The 10,770-nt window shown below is 46.6% G+C and overlaps 1 pseudogene; it reads left to right on the top strand.

The window, feature by feature from the left end:
* Positions 1 to 1,113: 1,113 nt before the first annotated feature.
* On the top strand, positions 1,114 to 1,232 carry LOC144687022 (5S ribosomal RNA; annotated as a pseudogene).
* The last annotated feature ends 9,538 nt before the right edge of the window (positions 1,233 to 10,770 follow it).

The raw sequence follows: 10,770 nt of genomic DNA, 5'->3' as shown, positions 1-10,770 counted from the left end.
TTGCGCAGAACTTGGAGCCCATCCTTCCCATCAATGTCCTCATCTGAGTACTTGTCAGAAGAGCTCATCTATGATCTTGCCTTTTGCAGAGGTGACAACAAACTATCCTTCCCAGCGTGGAAGTGGTGGCTAACTCCATGATGGCACTTGTGATGCAGATTATTGTGGTCAATGTCTCAGCTTTTATTGCAGCACAGGCAGAAAGCCCCAAATTCTTCAATTAGGGACCAAAATGGGGACTTAAAGATGGAGGCCGCGGCATAGCTGAGTTATTAAATGAATACTTTGTATTTGCCTTTACCAGGGAAGAAGATGCTGCCTAGGTCATGATGAAAGAGGTTGTAATTCAGACACTTGAAGGGTTTAAAATTGATAATAAGGGAATATCAGATAGGCTGTCTGTTGGTAAAGTTAATAAAGCACCAGGACCGGATGAGATGTATCCAGGGATATTTAGGGAAGCACATGCAGCTGTGGCTCAGTGGGTAGCACTCTTGCCTTTGAGTCAGAAGTTTGTAGGTCCAAGTTTCACTCTAGGGCTTGAGCATAAACGTCAAAGCTGACACACCAGTGCAGGGCTGACAGAGAGCTGCATTGTTGGAGGTGCTGACTTTGCCTACGGACATATTAGTCTGGAAGCGTCTGATCTTGGAAGCTAAGCAGACCCAGGCCTGTTTAGTACTTGGATGGAGTGCCAGGTGAAGTAGGCTTTTTTTTGTGGTAGCGTGGCTGAGTGGTCTAAGCTGCCAGTGTCAGATCCTTGTCTTTGTGGAGACATGAGCTTGAATCCCACTATTGCCAAAGTTATAGGTGGTTTCCCATTGGGTCACTTTGAATGCTCTCTTCTGTCTAACAAATGCCAATTTAAATGCACATGCACATTTGGTTTATGGCACCATGATAATATAGTGGTTACTTCTCTGCCTTGTGGCCATAGCAACCAGTTCAAAGCTGAGTCATGGCAGAGGTTGGTTTAAAAGTACCTTTCGCAGTGGTAGTGTGGTCGAGTGGTCTAAGGCATTGGATTTAGGCTCCAGTCTCTATGGAGGAATGGGTTTGAAACCCACGGCTGCTAGAAAATCCACCTTTTCAGCCAATTTAACCAAACTCTTTGCCTACAGGCACACTAATCTGAAAATGCCCTATCTTGTCTGATTTCAGAAGCTAAGCAGATTCAGGCCTGGTTAGTACTTGAATGGGAGACTGCCTGGGAATACCAGGTGCAGTAGGCTTTAAAAAAGGGGAACGGGAGAAGGTAGTACTATAATCGCTGGATTGGTATTCTGGGGACCCAGTGTAGTGCTTTGGGGACCTGGGTTCGAATCCCACCACAGTGGGTGGTGAAATTTGGATTCAATAAAAATCTGGAATTAAAAGGCCATGAAACCATTGCCGATTGTTGTATAAACCCATCTGGTTCACTAGCCTCCCTTTGGCAGGGGAGGGGTCTGCCTACATGTGACTTGTAACTGCCCTCTGACCAGGGGTGGTTGAGGGTGAGCAATAATTGCTGGCCTTGTCAGCGATGCCCACATCCCATGAACAAATGAAAAAAAAGCTTATGTAATGCTTGAAAACTGCAAGTACTAATCAGAGAGGGTGCAGTCAGCTGTGCGCCCGCCGAACTGAAAATCTAAATGACGCAGGGTGATGTCGGGACACACACCCGACGTCACCCCACATCATTTTATGTGTCAGCGAGCAGGCCCCGCCCCCCGCATAGAAGATATGGCCCTAGAGGTAACAAAGGCATGAAGGAGGATTTCAGAAGCAGACAAGCTGAGACAGGAGTGAAGGCTGTGATGTTACGGAGGTGAAAATAGGCAGTCTTGGTGACAGTGTGGATTTGGGGTAGAAGCTCATCTCAGGGTCAAATGTGACACCAAGGCTTTGAACAGACTGGTTTAGTGTCAGACTATTGCCATGGAGAGGGATGGAGTTGATAGCTAGGAAACGGAGTTTGCAGTGGGCATAGAAAACAACGGCTACAGTCTAACTGATACTCAATTGGACGAAATTTCTGCTCACTCAGTAAAAGATGTCAGATATGCAGTCTAATAATTTAGCAACAGTGGAAGAGTTGAGAGAGCTGGTGATGAGGTCGAGCATATACCTGTGAAAATTAATGCTGCGATTTTAGATGATGTCGGAGAGGAGGCAACAGGTCAATGAGAAATAGGAGTGAGCCATTGGGGGACATCAGAAGTAATGGTATGGGAGTGGAAAGAGAAGCTGTAGCAAGTGATACACTGGCTATGATTAGGTAGGTAAGAATGGAACCAGGTGAGAGCAGTCCTGCTTAGCTGGACAACTGTGGAGAAGCAATGGAGGAGGATCAGGTGGTTAACCATGTGTCAACAAAGAGTTCATTTTTATACAGTTCTGTCATATTCTGTAATGGATCATTACAGTACAGTTACTCTATTGTCACTCAAAATTAAAAAATGGATAAGATTTTACAGACATATAATGAAAATTACAGTGTGCCTTTGCTGTTGGTAAGAATATATCCAGTCATTAAGGAGACAATGGTTCTTTGTAGACTTGCCAATTTTCTGGAGCAATACTTATAGTTTGCTCCTGCTGGTTTTGTTGAGATGGCTGCTTCACTCTTTGAGAGTGTATGTAATAACTCCCCTTTTCCCCAAATAGTGCCATATTTTTTTCTGTTACCGTTTCATTTGCAACCATAAAAGATGTGGCACGACTTTCAGTTTCCGAGTAGCAAACTCTTAATGTTCCTAATGCAACTTTTTTAATTTTCGCAGAACGTCACTATTGAAGAAAAGTCATACAGACTGGAAACGTTAACTCTGGGTGGGATTTTCCTAAAATTGCACTGTGTGGTAGCGGGTGGGTAAAATGGAGTTTTATGGTGGGTAGGGTAAAATGGTGGGTTTTCACACCGTATTGTCCCAAGCCTGCCTCATTATTTATTCATTCCCACAAAAGAAGCCGTTTCCATGGTGAGCAGGTTCTCATTCGCCTGCCTGCCATCACCGCGCTGTTGCATCATGCTGGCCATCATCTTTAAAAGGAAGCCACCAGCAAAGCACTCATTGCCACCAGCTCACCACCGCTGCCCAGGAGACATTGCCAGCAAAGGGCAAATGACTGCAGCCCCCCGCTTCAACGACGGGTCCCTCGAGCGACTACTGGATGCCGTGGAAGCCCGCCAGGATGTGCTGTACTTCCGCTTTGGCCACAGGATGGGCAGCAAAGTCACCAACCTGGCTTGGGAGGTGATGACAGCAGTGGTCAGCGCAAACGCCCTGCAGAGAAGGACAGTCACCCAGTGCCGCAAAAGGGTGAATGATCTCTTCCGTTCCGCCAGGGTAAGTCAGTCTTTTCAACACTCTCAACTCACACACTCACAGACCCATCACACATCCACAGGGCCCTCACTCACTGCCAGTGCAAGGGACATCACCATTCACTCTTTCTCACCCACACACACACACACGCCATCATTGTCCTCATCCCGTCCATGGGACCACTAACCACCCACAAAGGCCAGGCATACTTATCATCTGGCCCGGCAGGCGTCCTGGTACACTGTCCCCATCTCTATCCATGCAGGACAAACTGGCACACAACAGGAGGGAAAGGTCGCAGACAGGTGGAGGGATGCTGGAGATCAAAGTTCTGACAGAATTCGAAAACAGAGCTATCCAGCTGGCTGGCGATGACCGGAACCGGTCCTGTGCTGATGGTGAGGTCGACACTGCTCTACCAAGTGTGGATCCAGCAGTGCAACATCCATCGGACAACCATGCCGTGAGTGATGTGTCCTCTTTCACAGGCCACTGCCATGCATTAATTATCTCCCCTTGCTTTTGCAGGCACATCTGCCAAACAGCCGACAGAGTTCATGACCGAGGGCCTCCAATCAAGCTCCGAAGGAACCTCTGAAGACGAATCTGAAGGCACCCTCCCTGAAGTCCCGTCATAGTGCACCCTCCACCAGTGCCGAGACACACATCTTGGTGGGGCCTAGCTTTAGAGTAACATTGGGGTCACAATCTACTGAACACATCGCACTTTCTGATCAACATCAGGTGGGGGCAGGGGCTTCCCAGGTCCCGGCACTCAGAGGACTGCTGGAGGCAAGAACATTGCTGAGTCCGGGTCAGATGACAAGCCTCTGGACTTGGTCATGTCACAGTTGCTGGAGCTACAAAGGCAAGCTAGGGAACATCAAGAAGGGTTGTCTGTGACCACTGATGCTGTGCACCAGCTCCTGAAGAGCTCAGGTGCTGAAGGCAGACACAGCATCAGATGCGTCTAAAGTTTCAAGGCTGAATCTCTGAGATGGCCCTGATCATGCAGCACAATCAAGCTGCCCTCAGCCAGACAGGAGTCAGGCATTCTCAGAGGCTATGTGAAGATCTATGGAATGTCCTCACTGCATGTTGTCATCATCCTTCTGCGATCGAGAGATTATTAGGGCCTCCACTGCATCTCCATGATAGGAGCATTCTCACAGAGGGTATTGGCGCTGCCTTAAGCCAGACTGGAGTCAAACATTCACAACTGCGATGTGAGGATCTATGGGGACACCTCACTACATGTCCTCATCATCCTCCACAAAACTGGCAGCTATGAGGGCCTCCCAAGCATGCCTGCCTCGTCTAGCCAGTGCGAGAGCCTCATCCCGTCATTGTCACCATCGAGGGCCCCCTCACCCTCATCCCCATCAGCGTCTTCCTCATCAGAGGAGACCTCCAGATCCTCCATCTCCTCCTCAGCCAGTTCGTCTCCCCGTTGCAGCGCTAGGTTTTAAAGGGCGTAGCAGATGACAACTGGCACTGGAACCGCATCTTCAGCATCCCGATGGTCTGCTCCACCAAGTTGCAAGCTGCTGCATGAGCCTCATTATAGCGCTGCTCTGCTGCAGTCTGAGGCCACTGCATGGATGTCATCAGACACTGCCTCTCCGGGTAGCCTTTGTCCCCAGGGAGCCAACCCTGCAGCCTCTGTGGACCCTGGAAGACTGCAGGGATCTGCAAGCAACTCAGGATGTAGGTGTCATGTATACTCCCTGAAAACCGTGCGCACATCTGCAGGATGTGTTTCTGGTGGTCGCATTCGCATACCAGCTGCACATTCAGTGAATGGAAGCCCTTGTGGTTGTTGAAGTTCACTGAGTGTAGCGATGGAGACCTGAGCACCACATGAATGCAGTCAATCGCACGCTGCACCTGTGGGAATCCCAAGATCAGAGCGAATCCATTGGCCCTTGCATCCTGGATGTCCTGGTCTCAGGCGAAATGCACAAAGTTGTGTGCCATGGAGAAGATGGTATCCATGGCTTCATGGCTGCATGTATGGGTGGCAGCTTGTGAAATTCCACAGAGGTCACCTGTGGAACCCTGAAAGGAGCCCTTGGCGCCAAGTCCTGCAGTACGTGGCAGATGTGAGCCACCAGGGCCCTAGACATGCACAGTCATCAGCAACGCTGGTTCTCAGTCATCTGCAGGAATGGCAGATGGCGTCTATAGACCCTGGGTGTCGCTAGGCGCCAACCAGCCACGGCTCGCCGTTGTTCCTGGGCAGCACGTATGGGAGCCCCTGCTGCCCCTTCTTCATGAGGTTGCTGCTCCCGCCTTTGTGTGGCCAGGTGCCTCAGTTACTCTGTCCTCCATCTTCTCTGGCCTCTGTAGGCCTTCAGGCATACAACTAAGTCACCAGGATCCATGATCCTGACATGGTCCTCCTGCAGTATGAAAGAGAGAGAGATGGCTGTACTTAGCACCTTTCCTGGCCCTGTGTGACCACCCTTAACGCTTCCCAGAAAGTGCTGGTCACCCCTCGGACAGCCAGAGGTGAGTGCGCTGCGTGGCTGCCCTGTCAACCTGCGACATAGGGACACTGGTCCAAACCGGGATGCTGAGATTGCAAGGGACTGTGAGCGCCTCCAGCAGTGACGTGGCCAGCGTTGGCGAAGAGATTGTACAACATATGCAGCCCAACTGCTCCGCGGTCCAATAAAGTGATGGCAGACTCAAAGTCTATGCTGGGGGGTGGAGGGTGTTTGTGGGGGTGGGGGAAGAGGGGGAGGGATCGGGGGGCTGGGTGGTGGGGGTGTAAGGTATGGAGCACTTGGTGGATCTTTGGTGCTTCCACATTGCTTGCATGGGTGGGCAGGCTAGGAGCCCGACCCCAATCATATCACTGTGGCTGTGCCTGATCTGTCTCAGTCACAGGGGCATGGCCAGTTTATACAGGTGCCTCTAATGCGTGGCTACTTACCTCGCTTACCCTGCCCCCCACCTCGATTGTATGTGTGTGGAATGCAGCGCCAGGGCAGCACTTACACCCCCCCACCCACCCCCTCACCTCACCAACAACAGTCACCTCCGAGGCTGGCCAATACTTGCCCCCAGACACCGCCCCTGCCCTCAGCAGGTGCCTTCGGGGCCAGGCATCAGTAGCCTCTGCCCCCCCAGTGCCCCTGATGCATGTAAACAACAGGTGAACTGTGGAGAACGCTGCTGCTCACTCATCTCAATTCCCCCAAAGTGAAGGCCGCCAAGTGCATGTTACCTGTTGTGAAACACGTCGGCGTGCTTTCCCGCCAACGTGGACAAACGATACGATGGGTTCCAAGAGCCTGGGGGGATGGTCTTTTGATTATATACTGATGTATTACAATTAGCTCCCCGCCAACCGATGGCGGGAAACGCGGCCTGCCATTGGCAGGCTGAGTGGACAATCGCGACCTGCCTTCAAGCCATCATGAAGCAGGTCGCGCCATATTTTCCATGCATGCCGCCTATCACTCCCACCGCCAGCAGGCTTGGAAAATTCCGCCCTCTGTTTGTCTCTCCACAGATGCTGCCAGGCTTGCTGAGTTTTTCCAGCATTTTCTGTTTTTATTATCACTATTGTATAAAACTTCTTTTTGATACAACTCCAGGAATCCTTAACCATTGCACAGGTTATCTTGTCTGCTTTTTCAGGAATATTTTCTCCATAGTTTTTGTAACTTAACGGTCCCTCTGGAACAGTGATTAAGACCTTGAAATCTTATAATTCTGTAGGATCTAAGCTTCCAAAGAATCACAGAATCACAGAATTGTTATGGTGTAGAAGGAGGCCATTCGGCCCATCATGTCTGCACCAGCTCTCTGAGCATTTTAACTTAGTGCCAATCTCCTGCATTTTCCCTGTAATCCTGCACATTGGATGAAGAAAGCACAATAATTAAGTTCTACACACTGAATTAGTTTATCTATGCCCAGTTACCCTAACCATTGGAATTGCATTCGTTCTCAAACTGAGTTTTTGGTGCAAGCGCCACATGTTTATTTCACCAGAGATATCTAGCTCCAGCCAAGCTTATCACTGGTTCTAATTGCTTGAACTATTGGAACAGTTTTATTGCAGCTTTGGGTTAAATAGTGGACAGTATACTTGAAATAGTACTTATGAGGTGGCCCAATTGTGCTGTTCACTATGACATTTCCATTAATCTTTCCTTGGTGTAAATAGAGAATTGATGATTTCCAGCATAATTCAGGATACTGACATTCTATTTGGGTCACCCTGGTTGAAATTGGAAAACTTCCTCCTCTATCACTCTGCATTCATTCCAGTTCCTTTGTTTTTATTTGCAAGTCATCCATGTTTTTAAACAAATCATGTTCTCATGTACAAATTGTCCATCTTCACTACATGGTCCTATGTAATTGTCCATTTCCATCTGTGGATCATTTCCTTTTTCCTTTGCAGCTCATTGTTGCATTCCTCAACAACTGTTCTTTTAGTCCATTTTGGCAGCCATGAAAGCATATTAGATTTCCTTTTCCCATTAGGACTCCTCTCTGCTCTGGATCTCTCTGGATCAGGCAAATGATCACGTAGATTAGTCTGTGAAGTCATTGTCTTTGGTTCCGACCACAAAACCCATTGCTTGGTCATCACCCTCCACTAGCTGAGGCTGAACCAGACCATTCACAACCTTGGTCCCTTATTTGACCATGAGATGGGTTCTGACCATGTATCCGGACCGTCATCAAGACTTCTACTTCCACGACTACTTCCACCTCCACTTCCACCTCTGTAACATTTGCTGACACCAGTTCTGTATCATGCCCAGTAAAGGCATGTCATATTATGAACTTTCAGTCAATACTTTAAAAATTGGACACAAACAAGCTGTCAAGATGGCTGCTGCAAATCATGAGAATTTTGACATCTGGACTACAGACAGTATCAAGTCTCCGGCAAATGCCCAATTAAATATGGACATAGTTGAGGTTATCTCACAGCCACCTGTGGAATTCATACATCTCAGTGTTTAAGGATGGGCCATCACCTAAAGACTATAGAGTTTCCAGACTGCCTGTATCCATGTTTCACACCGGGCAAAAGGGCAAATCAAAACTCAATGGCCACTATCAACTTCCCATTGTATCATAATAACCTCCCCCATCAAAATTAGACTGGTGGGCCTGAGAAATGTTAACCCGGTAGTCATGTAATGAAGCTGATTTCAGTGCCATTATTACTCCAGTACCATCAGTTGTCAGCAGTTTGAGAACCAAAATCTGAAACTAGCTGCAAGTCATCAAGCAGCCAAAGTACTTAACCTTTTGACCAGGTTTTTGGTCATCTGACCTGATATCTTATATTGTCAATCAGCAGTGAATCCGCTTCTGAAACGCACATGCTTACGTTTAATACCTTTCTGTAGAATTGGAAACTAACAAATGAAAAATAAAAACAAAAATAAATGAAAAAAACTAACAAAATAATTTTATTGAAACATATAAGATCCTGAGGGGACTGGATAGGGTGGATACTGGGAGGATATTTCCACTTGTGGGAGTGATTTAAGAGACACAGTTTAAGAATAAGAGGTTTCCCTTTTAAGACGGAGATGAGAATTCTTTTTCTCTCAAAATTCCCCTTCTCTCTTTCCTATGATCCCCTCCATCTCACTTCTTTAGCCAATTCTCTTAAATCTGTGTCCTCTGTTTTTTGACCCTTCTGCCAATGGAAATGGCTTTCCCTATCTACTCTGTCGAAACTGCTCTTAATCTTGAACATCTCTTTCAAATCCCCTCATAACCTTTTAACAGCTATTGGTGTATTGTTGTTCATGAAATTGCTTATTGGAGTAAATGGTTTTGAACATCTTACAAATGATATGTGTGAAAAAGCTGGCAGTTTTATCTACAAAAGCACTGGATTGCTGACATATTTTTGGCCACATGTTTGCACCATTGTCAGGGTACTGAGACCTCACACTATATATTTTTATAAAATATATATAGGTATCCTCATGGCTAATTTCTAAACTTTAAAAACTGGGCAAAGGCCCTTTTAAAATGGCTGAAGCTGTGTCTGTCTGTGACCCTTGAACAAAAGGAGCTATCTGGCAGTTTTTCAGAAACTTACACCTCGTTATCTCTGAAGACGCACCCATGACTCCCTGTGGGCTGCAGAAACCAAATTTTTTTTAAAACTATACAAAGGCCACCTACCAGGCCTGGCCAACTGGAGCCTATTTGTCTCCTAGGACAAAGGATCCCACAACCTTCCTTTCAAGTATTAATGGTTGGAACATTTAACCATCTTGGGAACCCAGACAGGAGATACCCTTTGTCAAAAACACTGTGAAGAGATGGGAGCCATGTGATATGAGCCTCTAGCTGGTGGAACCAGTTATATTGCCTTGCTGTACCGCAAAAGCCAGTCTGGCATTTTTACCATGTACAAGCAGCAGCACAGAAAAGGGGCTCTGTCCAGGTTTGAATGTCTGGCCTCATCTACACTGTTTCTGCTGGAACTTCTGTACCATCGCCTACAAGACTGATTCATCTCCACGTGTCTACCTCATCATGGAAGTCAACTCTACTGGAAAAGTGAACTATACAGCATCAGCTTTCAACCTGCCAACTTCTGTGAAGGAACACCTCATTGAACTTTGATTATGGACTCTGGGCTCATGTGAAACAATAATTCTTTTCTCTGTGGTCTTTGCCCTGTAAATCTTTTCTCTTTCTTTCTTTTGTTGTATGAGTGAATAGGGGGCTATGTGGTGACCCACCTCCTGCATTTTGAGTGTGTGCAAATAAACTAACTCTTTGAGTTCATCCTATTATGAGTTTGCTGTGGGGTTACTAATAGAAATTGGATCACACCAAAATCGAGGGGTTGGGAAACATGCCACCATTTATAAAGGGGGAAATCAAAATCAAAACACCTTTCTGTTTTCGAACAGATGGTGAGAGAAGAAATCAGGGCTGTTTAATTTAACCACCCCCGCCTGTTCATAACAGCCATCATAGCTTCTACTGCCTCTCTTTTTCCTTCTCATGACTCCATTGTGCAATTACATAGTGTTTTTAATTTTTTTTATCAACAAAAGCTTTTTGTCTGCATAATAAATTTCTAATTTCTGTAAAACAACTGGTCATTAGATAAGGACAGTGCATGCATATTAAGAGTTCATGGAAAAATAAAGTCTATGGATCTGACTGTCCACATATTCTTGCCTTAATCCTGTAGTCCATCTAGCCAATAGCATTAAAACAAACATAACTTGCTTTTGGAGTTATGAAAAATAAACTGATAACCTCTTTAACTTTTTATATGACACATTGTAAGATTTTCCTAAATTGACTTAGCCTCATATTGCAGTTACCTCATCCATTACTCCTTTATCATCTCAAATGTAATAAACTCTGGGATATTAACACCTTCTTTTACCCACAGCCAGTCTGTGTGCTTCATTTAACGTCAACTGTGATAGCTGCAACA

Source organism: Cetorhinus maximus, chromosome 11 (genome assembly GCF_964194155.1).
Source record: "Cetorhinus maximus chromosome 11, sCetMax3.hap1.1, whole genome shotgun sequence".
NCBI classification, from domain to species: domain Eukaryota; kingdom Metazoa; phylum Chordata; class Chondrichthyes; order Lamniformes; family Cetorhinidae; genus Cetorhinus; species Cetorhinus maximus.
This window is presented reverse-complemented; position numbering and strand designations above follow the sequence as displayed.